General features: G+C 39.5%; 1 non-coding gene across 1 annotated transcript; it reads left to right on the forward strand.

Moving 5' to 3' along the window:
* The first annotated feature begins 17,251 nt into the window (after window positions 1-17,251).
* TRNAQ-UUG (transfer RNA glutamine (anticodon UUG)) lies at window positions 17,252-17,323 on the forward strand. The gene has a single exon. It is a non-coding gene; the product is annotated as a tRNA-Gln (tRNA).
* The last annotated feature ends 589 nt before the right edge of the window (window positions 17,324-17,912 follow it).

Raw genomic sequence — 17,912 nt, forward strand, 5'->3', positions numbered from 1 at the left:
AAATATAGCGAACAAGATAATGTAGTTAGGATGGCATTATATTGAAAATAACAATACAGCCACCATGCCAATATTGTCACCATGACAATGTTGCTGTATTTTCAATGTTACTCTTATGTGAATATGGCTTTATTGTCAGTGTAGCTATAGTGTCATGGGGAACATATTTTCATAGTGGCAGTATTGTCATTATGAACATACCGTCATTTTGGCTATCTTTTCATATCAGTTATATTGCTATGATGTATATATATCGTCACCTTAGCTATATTGGCAAGATGATCTTTTTATATAGGTGATATATTGTCATTATTTAACTCTTGCATAATTTGTCATAATCGATATATCATCATGATAATCATATTATCATGGTGACAATATTGTCACAGCGACTATATTGTCATTATGACTATAATGTCATAGTGGCTATATTGCCATGATAACTATATTGTCATGGTGACTTTTTTATCCCGATATTTATAATGTCATAGTGACTGTATTTTCATAGAAGCTTTTTTAATGGTGTTGATATTGCCCTTCAGGATATGCCATTATAGAGGAGAAATTGTCATTTTGATTAAATTATCAGGTGACTACATTGCTATGATATGCTATATTGTTATGGTTTCAGTACTGTCTTGGTAAATCTTTTATTACTGTGGCTACATTGCAATGGAAACCAAAATGGTAAGGTGGCTACATTTTCATGATAGGATGATTTTATTATGGCGATTATATTACATTTCTGAGTATATTGTCATGGTGACTGTGTTGCCATAATATCTATATTGTCCTTTAATTTGTTGAATTGATGGCAATAATGTCTTAGAGACGGTACTGTCATGTTATCTGTATTGTCATGGTGGTTGTATTGTCATCGTGACTATATAGTGATGTCGTCTATATTGTCATTAAGATCACATTGTTATGGTAACTATATTACCATGATGTCTGTATTGTTAGGTCACTATATTGCCATGATGGCAATTTGTCATTTTTGTTATATAACAAGGAGGTGACTGTCTTTTCATGTTGGCAGTATTGTCAGAATAGCTATATTGTCAAGTAGTGGGTATATATATTTCTTTTCTGGCGGTATATTGTCATGATGGTAATAATAACATTTTGGCGATATTGGAAAGGTGATATCGTGTTTTAGCAGCTAAACTCTTGTTGTGGATATTTTTCAATTCAAATATTTTATCATGGTAGGTATATAGTCAAGGTTACTATATTTTCATGGTGGCTACATTGTTATGGGGAAGACATTGGCATGGTGGCTGTATGGTTATTTTCAATATAATGCCGTCCTGGCTACATTATCTTGGTCGCTATATCAACTTGATGGCTATATTGCTATGGTTAATTTTGTCGTTGGGGATATATTTTGTTATTAGTTACAATATTATTGTCATTATATGATCATGATGATAATATTTTCATGGCGGCATGTATGGTATTGTAAGTGTAATTGAATAGATATCATATCATCACATCCTTATATTGTCATGGTTTTTACACTGTGATATTGTTTATGTCAACCTGCTGATTATGTAATCATGATTGGTGTATGGTTATGGTAACTATATTGTAATACCGTTTTATTTCATTGTGATAATTTTGTCATGTTGACTACAATTACATGACAGCTATAAAGTTATGACTATATTATAATGATAAATCCTGTCTGAGTCACTGTTTTTTCACAGAGACTATATTGTCCTGGAGTCTATATGTTTCCTATGATCCGAAAACGACTATTTATTTACACTATCTATATTGTCAGGTGGTTATATTGCCTTTGTGAATATAAGTTGAATGTTTCTATATTTTTCCTTTGTATTGTCATATCAGTTATATGATAATGGTAGCTTTATTGTCATAGTGAATACATTGTCGACGTGATTGTATTATCATAATGGCTAAATTGTCATAGCAAATATATTGACATGGTGGCAATATTTTCATGATATCTATAAAGTCTGTAAATTACTCTCAACGCGTTTCTAATGTGCTGGCGATTGATTTATATCGTGACTTTATTGTCAAGATGGCTGTATTGTCATGGTGGCTATATTGTCGTTTGCTGTATTTTCAATTTTACGCTTTTGTGAAGATAGCTTTACTGTCAGTGTAGCTATAGTGTCATGGAGAATATATATACATAGTAGCAGTATTGTCATTATGAACATGTTGTCATTTTGACTATCTTCTTATTTTCGTTACAGTACTATCGTGTATATATCGTCACCTTGGCTATATTAGCAATGTGATATTTTTTATAGGTGCTATATTGTCATTTTTTTAATCATGCATATTTTGTCATAAGTGATACATTATCATTATAGATATAATATTCCGGTGACTATATATTGGCCTTGTGACTATATTGTTATTATGAATATAATCTCATGTTGGATATCTTGCCAAGATAACTATATTGTATTATCTACTCATAAATCTCTAAGTTCTAATAACCCAAAATATTTAGAGTAGATAGGGTAGAAACTGATGGAAGCCATTTCTAACATTCTTGCATAACCTGACCTCTCGCCTTCCCAAAACATAGTCATCCCAGCTTGGATATTGTACTGCTTTGGTCGTCAACTAATAAGAAAAGGAAGACATTGAATGGAGAAATTACTGAGGTAATCTCCAAAGATGATTACTGGACTGAGAAACAAATTCAGAGAGCAGATTAAACTACTTAAATCCATTCAGCTTTAGGGAAAAGAAGTTTAAGAGATCCTATACAGGTATATGAAGCTATTATAATGGCATCCCTTTAAGCTTGACATTTTTACTTCCTGTAACTAGTTCCAAAAATTAAAACAATATTCAGCATTGTGATTTAAGTGACTGACTTTAGGATGCATTTGGATCTGCCAAAAATTGTATCTAGCAAATACTTCAACTTTCAACTGACCCATTCTATCTTTTTTATTCATTTCATCTCAGTTTTTTCACTTTTCTATTACTGTTTAATATCAACAGTAGACCATCTACGTAGTTGGGGCTCTGAAGCAAAGGAAACTTTTTCTAGCCTGGGTTAGGGTAGCATCTAAACCAAACCTAAATGACCTTACCTTAGAAATATGTTCAGACAGTACCTTCTGAAAATATTTCTTAAGGTAAGGTCGTGGGGATTAATTTAGGTGCTAACTAAACCTTGGTTAGAAAAAGTTTGCTTTAAAGCCACAACTACTTGAAAGGCCTACTTTAAGTGGTAATAATGAAATTGATTTGCTCCAGTGTGCTCCTCCGTCCATTTGTTTTATGTCCATCTAAAGATGCATGCGTTCAATTTTTGATGTAGATTGATTTCCTATCTTAGATTCGTCTACGGATTTCTACATCTTCAGTTCAGCACACCATTGTGGTAATGAAGGGAAAGTCACCACATTCATAAGCCGAGTGGACGTAGCTTATCCCACCTCGTTAGAAAGAAAACTTACCTGTATTTGAATTAATGAACGGGCAAAGAGAAGACTAGATTTTAAGACACATTTATTATACAACTATATAATTTATATTATATACATTACTACATTTCCTGCACTTTCCATCACAAACTTGCTGAGGTCATAACCTTGTAGTTACCATTACCTTACAACCTTAAAGATGGTGGTCTACACCTCTAGATTGATGGAGAAAACGAAAAGTTTCGTTTTACTATTAAGACCACAGAAATACGGTAATTCCACTTCACTACCTCTAACTACTAGTTATTTTACTTGTTGATTTTCACGGCTAAGATTTTCATCCTCTGAGCGAAGCCATACAATAATCGTCCTTATCTATTCTGAGCATTGGATAGCCTCCTGATGATCAAGATTGCTGTTTTGGTCGTCCGTTTCCCTTGTTACTGCTGCGCCTCACTGCACACCTTACATGAGTGCCTTCCACAGTATTAGGGACAGCTGCTGGGCCTCACTGTAGCTACTTCTGGGACGGTTGCCAATCTTCCTCGTATTCCCTCATGACCACAGCGCCAAACCGACTCCCGCCATCAGGCCGAAACGCACAAACATTTCTGACAAAATTGAGACAACCGCTTTCGCGTCAGTTTTGACATCAAGTGAATTTATACGACAATTACGTTCAAGATGCTTGGTTTTTCGTTCATGGATTGAACAGAAGCAACCAACGATGGTTGCTACTGCCCAATCCATGAAGTCCCCCCCACCACGGAAAGGTAACCAAGCTTCGGGGGGGATGGGTGTTTACCCTGACGCCAACGGAGAAACTCAGTACAATATTTTTATTATAACTTTCCTTAATCTTGAAAAATGAATCAATGAGAGGGATGAATAGCCCCAGTCATATGAAGATTGGATAACCGAGTCCTTGCGCAAAGTGCTTTCTTTGAGGGTTGCTTTATGGAAGGCACGGTAGCGTCGGAAGAGTTTCATTTTTTCTTTGAAGACGAAGGAAATTATCCCCATTAATTTATGTATTTTTTTTTTTGGGGGGGTGGGCGGGATAATGTTCCCATATTTTTTCTTTCTTTGTTTTTCAACGTCCCTACGTAGATATTATGTGTCATCCACTTCTGGGAGAAAGCCAGACTTCAGCCAGATTAACGTTATCCTTGGCGAGGCGAAACTAAAGTTGTCTTGGTGTTGGTTCCTTAGTGATAACCCAAACACAAACACACCTCCAGTGTCCACTCTAGGGCCGTTTTCTCCTGCAGCACCAACAGGAAGAAACAACTCAGGTTCCTCACCAGCTGAATCTTTTGGCACGGGGAGCGTGAGTCATCTCGACACGCCTTTTAACGCCCGTACGAAGTGCGGAGTGCAGTCGGTCTGTAACGTAGGACATGTCATGTGTTATTGGTCCCAGTCGGTCTAGAACGCTGGGCCTGACATGTGTTGGGGGACCAAGTCGGTCTTGAATGGTGGGCCTGACGTGTATTGGGGGACCAAGTCGGTCTTGAATGGTGGGCCTGACAGGTCTTGAGACCTGCCATGTCTCCCTGAAGGTGGGCCTGACAAGTGTGGTGGGCTGCATTTCCTCATGGATGGTGGGTCTGGTAGGGAGTGTGGGCTGCAGTGCCACTTGAGTGGGCGAGGTCACTTGGTCAGCATCAGTGGGACGGTGAGGTTTCACTTTTGCATAGCGACCGTTGACGGAGAGTGGTGTCACGTCGGCAAGAAGTGCCTTCTTGTAAGAGGCATAGCAGGAGTACTGGATGACGGCAGTCCCGCGGTGGTTCTCGTAGGTCGTGTAGGACTGCATGTCGAAGCGAACGGTGTCGCCGAACTGCTTGAAGAATTCCCAGACGTTCGTCCTTGAGATTTTGTATGGAACGTTGACGACCCTGATGGTATACCTCTGCAGGACGGTTTTGAGAACCCCTTGCAACTGCTCGTTGGTGGGCACGATGACATGTATGTCGTCATCATCGCAGCCCAACTCATCTATATGTGGGAGTCGGGTCTCGTGTGGTGGACGGTCCAGCAAATCATCCTCATCGTGGAAAGGCAGGTAGGCCTGGTCAAGGAGGGCGACCCAGAGCACCTGCTGCTGCTCGACCACCTCCACAACTGAGCTTTTTGCAAAATCTTCCATGTTGAAGATACTAAGATTACGTTGTGCACTTTACGAAGTAACCTCGGTTATCCTTGTATGTCCATGAATATAGTGAGTCTATATTGATATGGAAAAATATAGTAAGGTACCCCCATGCTCTAATATCCCACATAGAAATAAAAGCATAGTCGACTTTATACAAACAAAAGCATGTCGATTTCGGCGATTTTGAATGCAGAGACCATCTAAAATATTGTAGGTGGGTTAATGGTTGTTACATGGTGACCAGGGGTACATGTGAATGGGACAGACTGGATATAGTGAAGATCCATAGATGGGACAGACAGGGTATAGTGAAGATTGATAGATGGGACAGGCTAGGTATAGTGAAGATCCATAGGTGGGACAGATGGTATAGTGAAGATGTGCAGATGGGACACACATTATAATGAATTGATTGATGGGACAGACAGGGTATAGTGAAGATCCATAGATGGGACAGGCTGGGTGCTGGGTATAGTGAAGATCCATAGATGGGATAGAGGTTATAGTGAAGATGTGTAGACGGGACACACATTATAATGAATTGATTGATGGGACAGACAGGGTATAGTGAAGATTGATAGATGGGACAGGCTGGGTATAGTGAAGATCGATAGATGGGACAGAGGGCATAGTGAAGATGTGTAGATGGGACAAACATTATAATGAATTGATTGATGGGACAGACAGGGTATAGTGAAGATCGATAGACGGGACAGACAGGGTATAGAGAAGATCCATAGATGGGACAGGCTGGGTATAGTGAAGATCGATAGATAGGACAGACAAGGTATCGTGAAGATCGATAGATGGGACAGACAGGGTATAGTGAAGATCGATAGATGGTGGCAGACAGGGTATAGTGAAGATCGATAGATGGGGACAGACAGTGTATAATGAAAATAAACAGATGGGACAGATTGGTTATAGTGATCGATAAATGGAACAGACTGGTTATATTGGCGATCGATAGATGGAAATGTTGGCACAAACAAACAATGGCCAGGTGGTCCTGAGTAGCAGATCTCTGTTACTTGCAGGCCAGAACTTAATGATGGTGAGAGATAATGGTGTCTCCCTATGTAGTGAACATGATATTGAGAGATAATGGTGTCTCCCTCTGTAGTGAACATGATGGTGAGAGATAATGGTGTCTCCCTCTGTAGTGAACATAATGGTGAGAGATAATGGTGTCTCTTTCTGCAGTGAACATGATGGTGAGAGATAATGGTGTCTCTCTCTGTAGTGAACATGACGGTGAGAGATAATGGTGTCTATGATTCGGCACGTAGAACTCACATGAGATTAATCAGATATATGATTATGAGCAGAAAAAGATGTTATCTATGTGTGATATGTAAGAGGAGGAAAACTACTCCCACACATCACATTTTACACACATTTCCACAGGACAAAGAAAGGTAAGGGGTATTGCTGTGATGGAATTCGTAAGACATTCATAAATATAAACGTAGGATAGGATAAATCTAAGACAAGTAGATAACAAACAACCACATTTTTCTACAAACTCAACAAAGACAAAGGCGAATTTTTTAGATATCAAGAAGTACATACCATATTTCCCCAATACCTACAGTTTTGTAATTAAAGTAAAAGATATTCTTGAGCTTACTTATTGACGAGTCACTTATGCTAGTTAACTTTGTTTTCAAGTTCATTATTGTTAGAGTATTTCCCATCATCTCTTATCTGCATAATCACTTCATCAGGATCATTAGGCTTACGTGGACCAATTACAGGATATGTATGTAAATATGTTGCTTTAATGTTAAAGAATGAAATATATCCTGATTGATATGGCATGATTGTTGATGAATCCGTCCAGTTGATTTGGTCCCTAACATTGAGTTTAATGTTACCTTTATATGTTATTGCTCATAGTTGTCTCAAGTCGTCCACACAATACTTTACCCTTGGGAAAAACATGAAAAACAAGTTTTGGATTATTTTCTTTATTCTTTTTTCAAACTGAAAACTCGCTGTAAAGTTTTCGTCAACAAACAGACAGCTAAACAGCACAAGGGTAATTAGTACCACCAGCTGTTGACAACGCGCACAATTAAGCAGCCATTGCTCACGCGAGATTACTCCTGCTTTCCTGCTTTTCTTATATAGTGTTTGTATCATTACGTAAACACACACACACACACACACACACACACACACACACACACACACACACACAGACATACACACACACAGACACAGACACACAAACACACACACCCACACACACACACACACCATTATATTTTCACTACAAGCTACATTACACTCTCCACTAGAGGCAATTCTGCCCAGTGTACCCCCTCTACCGTAACCTGCCATCTTCACTATGTTGGTGTTTCATCTTCACTACACTAGTTCTTCAACTTCACTATGTTAATCTATCATCTAGGATATCAAATCAAGAGGAAACGATAGTCAACTATATTTTTGTGTGGCTTCACTATATTTTTGCAAGTGCTGGTCTATGAAAGTTTACTTCGTCAAGTAAATCACTCATCTCACCAGATCGCAGAAATGACTCACGTCCGCGCTGCCCATCGGTACCCTGGCAAGGAATCCTTCCTTGAATTTTTCGAGGCTCACATCCAGCAAACCGGGGCTGTTAAAGATTGTATAAGCCGAACTGAGCTATATTTGCGATACTGTGAATTCTGCGAAGGGTTCGGGTACGAGAAAGCTGCCGTCCTGAACGTCGGGAGAACACTGGGACGGTGGGGCATCAAGGCAGATCGCAGACTTGGAGGACGCAACGGCCGCCATCAGGAGTACGCCTACACCAGAATTGCCTGGTTGTCCGGCAGTGAGGGCCTGGCACAGCGAGGAAAGCGGTGCTTTCCAGAATGCCAAAGGCCTTCCAGGAAGAGATCACGTCTGGATATCGAACCCGTGCACGAGAGAGTAGTGGTGAAGATCCAGACTCGGCATCAAGGTGATGATGACCTGTGCAAAGGCGGACCCAGCGAGGAAACTGGTGTAGTTGACACAGGAGCAGCCGCCATCCCCATCAATGTTTCTTTGGCTCCCACCAAACAACGGGGCAAAGTGATGCCTACCACTGAATTGGTGACCTTGATCCCCTACTTCTATGGGGATGAATCAGGCTTGGTGGATCCCGACGTACTCGTACTGGTCGTCGATGAAGTCCCTGATGTGTCCGTCGCTGAGACTGGAGGATCTGCAGCACCTGCAGCAGCAGCCGACCCTAAAGCTGAAGCGGCCGTGTTGAAGATTAAAGTCCACACCACCAACATTCATCCCTGAAATTCCTTGAACCTTAAGTTCCCGTCCCTGAGATTGGAGAAGCTGCTCCTCCTCCAGCAGTCGACCCTGTTATACCCGGTCCTCAGAAGACACTTCCTATGGCAAAAGTTTTCATTCAGTTGCAAATTATTGGCAAACTATTGTACGAATGAAGCGGTTACCATAAAGGATCAAATCGTTAGGAAAAGTTCCTAACATTTATCAGTCCCATCTACTGGGATGAAAAAAAAATAAAAAAGATACATCCATTCTGTTGGTTGCCATAAACATGGCACAAATGGACCCTAAGTCGAACTGCTGACCTCCTAGTGGTAGGGTCCGGGCAACTTTGAGGGAACATTAACCTTCAAAGGCTAACAGCAGTCGCACAAAAACAATAAAGATTAATCATTATTAGTCATTTACAATAATCATAGACGATGGTTATAGCCTCGCCTATCTATCATCTCATTCGCTGTGAACGAAATCATAGGCGACTCCGATTGCACCTGCATCTACCAAGTTTACCTATTTATTCAACCATCTATCTATCTGTCTATCGTCCTTGTTTGAAGATTTTCTGTATCATGTAAATCTCAGCCATTGAAATGTCCTGAGATCAATGTCGAAGAACTGAACAAAAGAATTCTAGTTTGGACTGAAATACTTAGCCCCGTTTTTGCACATTTTCTCACCATTTATCCACCATTCATTCCCCTTAAGGATCTACGAACTATCTTCAGAGTTGTATTACAAATATATGAAACATATCACCAACTCACTGTTTTGTTCATATTTCTTGCTATATTACATCTGTCAGTTTCTAAATGCAATCATCGGATGATTATGGTTGTGTCTACACACTCCCGCCATCTGGCCAACCTGGTACATATGATCATTTAAACTCTGACATTTTAACAAATTGTGTCAAAACGACTCCATGAAACGCGAACTTAAAATTTATCCATTTAACTCCCTCATTCATTAACGAACATGTAAACATTATCATTTGAACGTAAATCTTCCAGCTGCATTATGTCAACAAAGTCCTTTTAGATACGTCATTAGGTTAGGTTAGGTTAGGTTAGGTTAATTAACCTCGTCAATTAAACACTTTAATACTACCATGCAACAGTGAACTTTTACACACCGTCATATTGCAGCTGTTGTATGAAATGCTTCACATAACTAAAGAATTTTAAAGTGAATTATTTTAACGATATTTTTGGAATTCTGCACTTTAAGATGAACCTTTAAATTCTGACTGTAGAGGTACACATGGCCTTTAAATTCCACCGGAGCAATGGAAGTCTGTACAATTAATTTAGCTCTGCCACTGAACGCGAACTTTTAAATTTAGCTGGGCGGCCTCTTATTCCCTGGCTGCCATTCATACTTTGTCCTTTTAAACTGTGTGTTTATATCGCTCTCATTCACTCTTAATTTCGATCGTCTCTGATATTTCAGTCGTAAAATTTGTTCATGTTGCCATATTGCTTTAGTTAAGGTTTATGGTTAAACCTAAAGATTCTACAGTGTTTACAGTGACGGAGCCACCTGTATGTTGTACCAGACAACCGGTAATGTGTGATGACTGACGTCTACAGTGACGGAGCCACCTGTATGTTGTACCAGACAACCAGTAATGTATGGTGACTGACGTCTACAGTGACGGAGCCACCTGTATGTTGTACCAGACAACCGGTAATGTATGATGACTGACGTCTACAGAGAGGGAGCCACCTGTATGTTGTACCAGACAACCAGTAATGTATAGTGACTGATGAATACAGTGACGGTGTAGGACTCACGCACACTACCATTAATTTTTCATTAGCTATTTGTTATTATCATTTTACTGTGAGTTACATAGATGCATGTTGCCACGGGCTCACTGTTCCCACGGGCTACTGTTAATCAGGATGTTTGAACACGTAAGAGCTGATCTGTTGTTTGAACACGTAAGATCTGATCTGTTGTTTGAACTCGTAGTTGAATGGGTGTTGACGGACTCCCATATAACCCCTGCCAGTGTGACCTGAGGAGACACACTGGCCAGCATCGTCACACTGTTCACTAGAGTGTGTCGTAGTGTGTCATAAGACTATAGCCCAGAGTACTACAGATGGACGTACACGTTTTGTTGTAATAAATCTACAAAGGCCGCCTGATCTTCATTGAGTACCACAGACGAAGAAGACCTGATTTTCTTCCTATCAACTCAACCTTACAGAGAAGGATTGGAGGAGGTTCATAGGTCTTGGGTGGGGTCAACGCTGGTGCTTCATTGTCAATCAAGCAAAATAAGTAAGATAATTATCGAGGAAAGATAGATTTTTATGTGTTGATTTTAACGATCAGTGACCTATGAGTAAGGTCATAAGTTTTGCTTGATTTAGAAAAGGTATAAACCGTCATAACATTAATTATTTCTTGATACTGATGACTTAACCAAACAAATCTGTTGCATTTGGACATCAATGATAAGGATATTTCAGTGTGTTTATGTTAATCTGTACTACTCGCAGCTCAATGAAATTCATTTAATCAAGGGCATAAATTTCAGGATGAGTAATGCAATCTATTGGTCACTGATACAAGTAATGCAAAATGTTTTTCAAACTTAAAGGATTATAAGAACGCATGCAAAGTGAAATTATGGATTCTGATCATGATCTACTGTTGATAAAATTTGTAAACAATTCACTTTCTTACCCACATAATAACGAAATAATGAAAGTCACACCAAAATAAATATTTCATGCAGTTTCAAGGAGAAACAAACTAGCTCAACTAAATACTTTAAACAACGTGGCAACATGAGGAAAAGAGAAAAGCTTTGGAATTGTTTTACATCTTGTACGACAATGTTACTTCACAATAAGAGTATTCTCTTAAACAGGGTCATCTTGGGGCTCAGAGAGGCCATTCCTTTCAAATTACAGTTTGGAAACAACACACATATATATAAGATCATTCCTTTCAAATTACAGTTTGGAAACTACACACAAATATATAAGTACGACTGGAAAACTTAGGTAGGCTAAACATTAATTGAAAATATCAGGGGAGACCCATTATGAAGAAGAGCAAAGTAACTTGTCAACTTTACCTTTTACTGCAGATAATATCTGAAGAATTAATTTCAATGAGTCCTTAACTTTACAGAGATGCAGAAGTGTCTTGTTCCTCTGAAAAATATAAAGAATAAAATGCTAATCAGCAGCGTAGTTACAAGAGGATGGAGGGTAGGCCCCAGGAACCACCGACAGTTTAGGGTTTTTATGATATCCAATTCTGCCTAGCTCCTAGGTTGCCATCCAGTCAATTTGGCCGTGATAATCTTGGCAAATCTATCCCCAAGGGTCCCAAATATCTAAACGCCAGTGGTAAATAGCACCTTGACTTAACTCAAAATAACACATATTGTTTACTTGACACTTATAGAGCCTAGCTTTCATGTGGTAATCAATAAGATTTGAAAAAGAACTTTGTCTAAATACAACACAAACACTTTAAACAGCTAATGTTAGAAATGAAAAGAAAAGTACTAATCAATAATAACAAATATAAACAAACCTGTAACTTTTATTCTGTCCCTTACCACCATGCATGTCTGTTCAAACAAAACAAACTGACCAAAAATAATTCTTTATGAACGTTTCGATTAACTAGAATTTCCCAAGAAACAATAACATATAAGAAAAGTTTTAGTCTGCAAACAAAACAAATACTTAAAACAGCTAACACAAAAGTAAAAAATAGATATCATAAATGATCATAAATTAAAGCCAGTAACTATCAATAGCTGTCGCTTACACTCACGAATGGCTGACCCGTACCATATTTTGGTCTTCCGCTTCACGTACAAATCTTGACCTATAACAATTCTAAATTATAATTACTATAATTTTCTTTAATCATTATATTACAATTTTCTTATGTTAATAATTAGTATAACAAACAAACAAAAACTGTAGAACTATCAGAAGACAAATTTCAGGCAGCAACTATGAACAAGCGGGAAGGTTTGATCATTTCTCTCCTGCTCCTGCCTCTCTCTCCGTCTCCCATATGGCCTTCCCATACACCAAGACGATATATATATATATATATATATATATATATATATATATATATATATATATATATATATATATATATATATATATATATATATCTGGCCAATTCCCTGGTCAACTTTGTTAAAGTAGGTTGCATAAAATATACAAAATCACTAACCTCATTACAGGTTACTATAATATAAGAAATAATTTCATAGATTTTTGTTTATACTCCATAGAATTGAGACACTTTAAAAGCCTAGCTTGTATACTAAGATATTCATCCTCTGACCGAAGCCATACAATAATCGTCCTTATCTACTCTGAGCATTGGATAGCCTCCTGATGATCAAGGTTGCTGTTTTGGTTGTCCGTTTCCCTTGTTACTGCTGCGTCTCACTGCACACCTTACATGAGTGCCTTCCACAGTATTAGGGACAGCTGCTGGGCCTCACTGTAGCTACTTCTGGGACGGTTGCCAATCTTCCTCGTATTCTCTCATGACCACAGCGCCAAACCGACTCCCGCCATCAGGCCGAAACGCACAAACATTTCTGACAAAATTGAGACAACCGCTTTCGCGTCAGTTTTGACACCAAGTGAATTCATACGACAATTACGCTCAAGATGCTTGGTTTTTCGTTCATGGATTGAACAGAAGCAACCAACGATGGTTGCTACTGCCCAATCCATGAAGTCCCCCCCACCACGGAAAGGTAACCAAGCTTCGGGGGGGATGGGTGTTTACCCTGACGCCAACGGAGAAACTCAGTACAATAATTTTATTATAACTTTCCTTAATCTTGAAAAATGAATCAATTAGAGGGAAGAATATCCCCAGCCATATGAAGATTGGCTAACCGAATCCTTGCGCATTGTGTAGAAAGTGATTTCTTTGAGGGTTGCTTTATGGAAGGCACGGTAGCGTCGGAAGAGTTTCATTTTTTCTTTGAAGACGAAGGAAATTATCCCTGTAAATTTATGTATTTTTTTGGGGCGGTATGATGTTCCCATTTTTTTTCTTTCTTTGTTTTTCATCGTCCCTATGTAGCTATTATGTGCCATCCACTACTGGGAGAAAGCCAGATTTCCGCTAGATTAACGTAATCCTTGGCGGGGCGAAACTAAAGTTGTCTTGGTGTTGGTTCCTCAGTGATAACCCAAACACAAACACAAACACACCTCCAGTGTCCACTCTAGGGCCGTGTTCTCCTGCAGCACCAGCAGGAAGAAAGAACTCAGGTTCCTCACAAACTGAATCTTTTGGCACGGGGAGCGTGTGTCATCTCGACACGCCTTTTAACGCCCGTACGTGGTGCAGAGTGCAGTCGGTCTGTAACGTAAGACATGTCATGTGTTATTGGTCCCAGTCGGTCTAGAACGCTGGGTCTGACATGTGTTGGGGGACCAAGTCGGTCTTGAATGGTGAGCCTGACAAGTGGGGTGGGCTGCATTTCCTCATGGATGGTGGGTCTGGTAGGGCGTGTGGGCTGCAGTGCCACTTGAGTGGGCGAGGTCACTTGGTCAGCATCAGTGGGACGGTGAGGTTTCACTTTTGCACAGCGACCGTTGACGGAAAGTGGTGTCACGTTGGCAAGAAGTGCCTTCTTGTAGGAGGCATAGCAGGGGTACTGGATGACGGCAATCCCGCGGTGCTTCTCGTACGTGGATGTAGCCAGGATACTTCTCCGTGGTGGGGCTCGCTTCGTGGTTGGTGGATGTGGCCCTCCCCGCCACATGGTCACAGTGGTTGACCTATTTTACGTCAACACATTACGAGGTCAACCTTCACCAAATCCATATGGCGTTCATACCAGCTTCACCCATATTCCATTTCCTCCAATTCCACTTCTGGGTATTCCACCTCCATATCCACACTGCCAAATTCCACTGCATCCATGACTTCCACGTCCGGGTATTCCACCAATTCCACTCCATCCATCTCTTCAGCCTCTGGGTATTCCACCTCCATATCCACACAGCCAAAGTCCACTCCATCCATCACTTCCACGTCTGGGTATTCCACTTCCATGTCCACACAGCCATAGCCCATGTCAAATACATGGACATATTCAAATTCCATCTCCTGGACAAAGGATGATCGTCCTACCTCCTTGGTGAACATTATTATATTGAAGTGTTCGAAGAAAGGTTGAGGGAGCTTGCAAGGCGGAGCAGAGATGTTCACTCGACAGAGGTCACAGCTCAAATGATGCTCTCGGTCCCGGCTCCCGCCCTTATATAACCTGGGAACTGATCATATCCTAGCATAGCTTAATATAGAGAAGTCTAATATAGTGAAGTCAATACTTTAATACAGTTAAGTTTATTTCTCAATAGTTTAATACATGTGCCTCACAACAGTTCCTTCACCCGTACAATGTCCCGTCACAGAACACAAGGATTGTCATTATAATTCGTTTTTATCAGCAGAAATTAGATTAAAGTGACTAAAGATAAGTGGTTTAATATGTTATGTGTGTTCTCTGTCATCATAAAGATGGCCATCTACCCTGATGTGTAAAGAAAACATCAATTTTGCCGAGGCTGTGGTGAAGATAAGAACACAATGATATGATAATGTGGTCATACAATGGTGTAGTCAAGATGTTGTGTTAGAACTATGTGGTTAAGATGGGAGTGTGGTGAAGAGGAGGATTTAGTGAAAATATATATGTTTCTTCACGCTGAACCATTCCATATAGATGAATATATCTATAATCTAATTGCGGTAAATTACCATATGACTTTAACGGCACCAGCCAGCAGGAAAAATGTCGGATATAGGAGTGACTGAATATTTTGTCGGGTACAGAAATAATTGAATATTTGGTACGATCGGTCAAAATGCTTTTTATAGGCAAATGATTTCTGATTTTTGAGATGATTTTTTCCATCTGTTGGAACTGGTGTAAGTAATTAAAGATATGAAAACCGATGGAAAAGTTCAGTTTAACGCTTTTACGAATGTCTTGCTGCGTGTTTGGGAAGAGCAGTAAACTACAGGAATATATTGGTCTAATATCCCCTGCTCGTCCAACAGCAGATATTGTATGGTCTGAGATATTATTTCTGGTGGAGGTGGATTCTCTCCGGCATTGCGTAAATCACTTCCACAAACTTGCGCCATTTTGCACAAATACAGATCCGATATGATGCATTTCCCAGCTCTGTTACGTTATGGACCCTAGTCATTCTAGCCTAACCTAGCCTAAATAAAAAGGTGTGGAATAATGTGCAACATTTCTCTTTCATTACAAGTGATAATAAACCTAGGCTATACAGCAACCAGGAACGTCCATATTTGTCTAACTTCTCACATGTCTGTGTCATCTGTCTGCAAACATGTCGACCATTACCATGAGGGCAATTGCGGCTTTTGATTTTGAATATCACACGTTTCCTCTCTGCCGTGAGATCTTCATACTTAAATAAAATGGTGGGCCGTAAGAAATATATGTCCATCGAAGGTCAACTATATGGCTCAGTTCCATCATCAGTTTCTAAGAAAATTGAAAAGATGAGGTCCCACCGAGATTCGAACTCGGATTGCTGGATTTAGAGTCCAGAGTGCTAACCCTTACACTATGGGACCTGATAAGAAAAGATGTGATTTCATCTAAATGTTTTACATATAATCAACCAGAGGCCATTCCTCCCTCCCTGCCTGCAGGGTTCAAGGTTTTCTAGAAGGTTCTCGAAGATTCTGGGTTGGAACTGCCATTGAGAGGACGTAGTTATACGTATCATTAATGATATTGTTGTTAACTTTCTGATTTAGAAAGATAGATAGATAGATAGATAGGTAGATAGATATATAGGTAAAAAACAGGTATTAGATAGATCGATAGATACGTAATGCTGTACATGTTAACTTTCACAGAAATCATTGATATCTGCGTTATTCTGCAAGAAATACATGTACATGGATGTAGTGATAATATGGGTTAGGTATAAGACCAGTCGTGTTGAGATTGTAGTGAATGTGACCATTGACTTCAACCTTAATAGTGTAGTGAAGATAAAGTTGTAGTGAAGATAAATCTTGAAGTGACTCATAAGGTTGTTGTGAGTACAAGGATGCATCGTAAATGAGTACTTCCTACCTGAAAGTCAACAATTACAAAATTGATCAAGTATAACATCCTCGGACAACCAACTACAAACACCAACCATAGAGTGAACCTGACTGTCACCTAACGACGACCTCTCAAAGGTAATGATCTTACCAGAATCTTCGAGAACCTTCTAGAAAACCTTGAACCCTGCAGGCAGGGAGGGAGGAATGGCCTCTTGGTTGATTATATGTAAAACAGATGGAATCACATCTTTTCTTATCAGGTCCCATGGTGTAAGGGTTAGCACTCTGGACTTTGGATCCAGCAATCCGAGTTCGAATCTCGGTGGGACCTCATCTTTTCAGTTTTCTTCGATACTGATGATGGCCACATTATTCTGTACGTTATATATACATTCACATATATACATAAATATGTATATATAAACATATATATGGAATAATATGGTTTTATCAATAGCCGGAGACCATTCCTCCCTCCTTGCCTGCAGAGTTCATAGTTTTCTGGAAGGTTCTAGAAGATTCTGGTGAGATAATTGCCATTGAGATGACATTGTTATACTTCATATATCAATGATTTTATTATTGTTGACTTTCAGTTAAAGATAGATAAATAGATAGATAGACAGATACATAGTTAGATTGATAGACTGATAGAGCGATATTTAGATAGGTATATTGATAGATAAGTTTCATCAATACTGTATCTTACGCCATCTCCTGTTGCTGGACATATGTTCAACCAGCATTGGGAAAACCTCCAGTAGACCTTAATGTAAAGCAAGATAATAACAAAACCTGCAATAAAAGAATACGATCAACTCCCCAGTGCAGAAATATTGTGACCAGAAAGTCTTCTAGCAAGATGTCAGACGCTTCCACGGGAATCACGAACATAACATCAAATATCTGAAAGTCAACAA

This window comes from Panulirus ornatus, chromosome 42 (assembly GCF_036320965.1).
Source record: "Panulirus ornatus isolate Po-2019 chromosome 42, ASM3632096v1, whole genome shotgun sequence".
NCBI classification, from domain to species: Eukaryota; Metazoa; Arthropoda; class Malacostraca; order Decapoda; family Palinuridae; genus Panulirus; species Panulirus ornatus.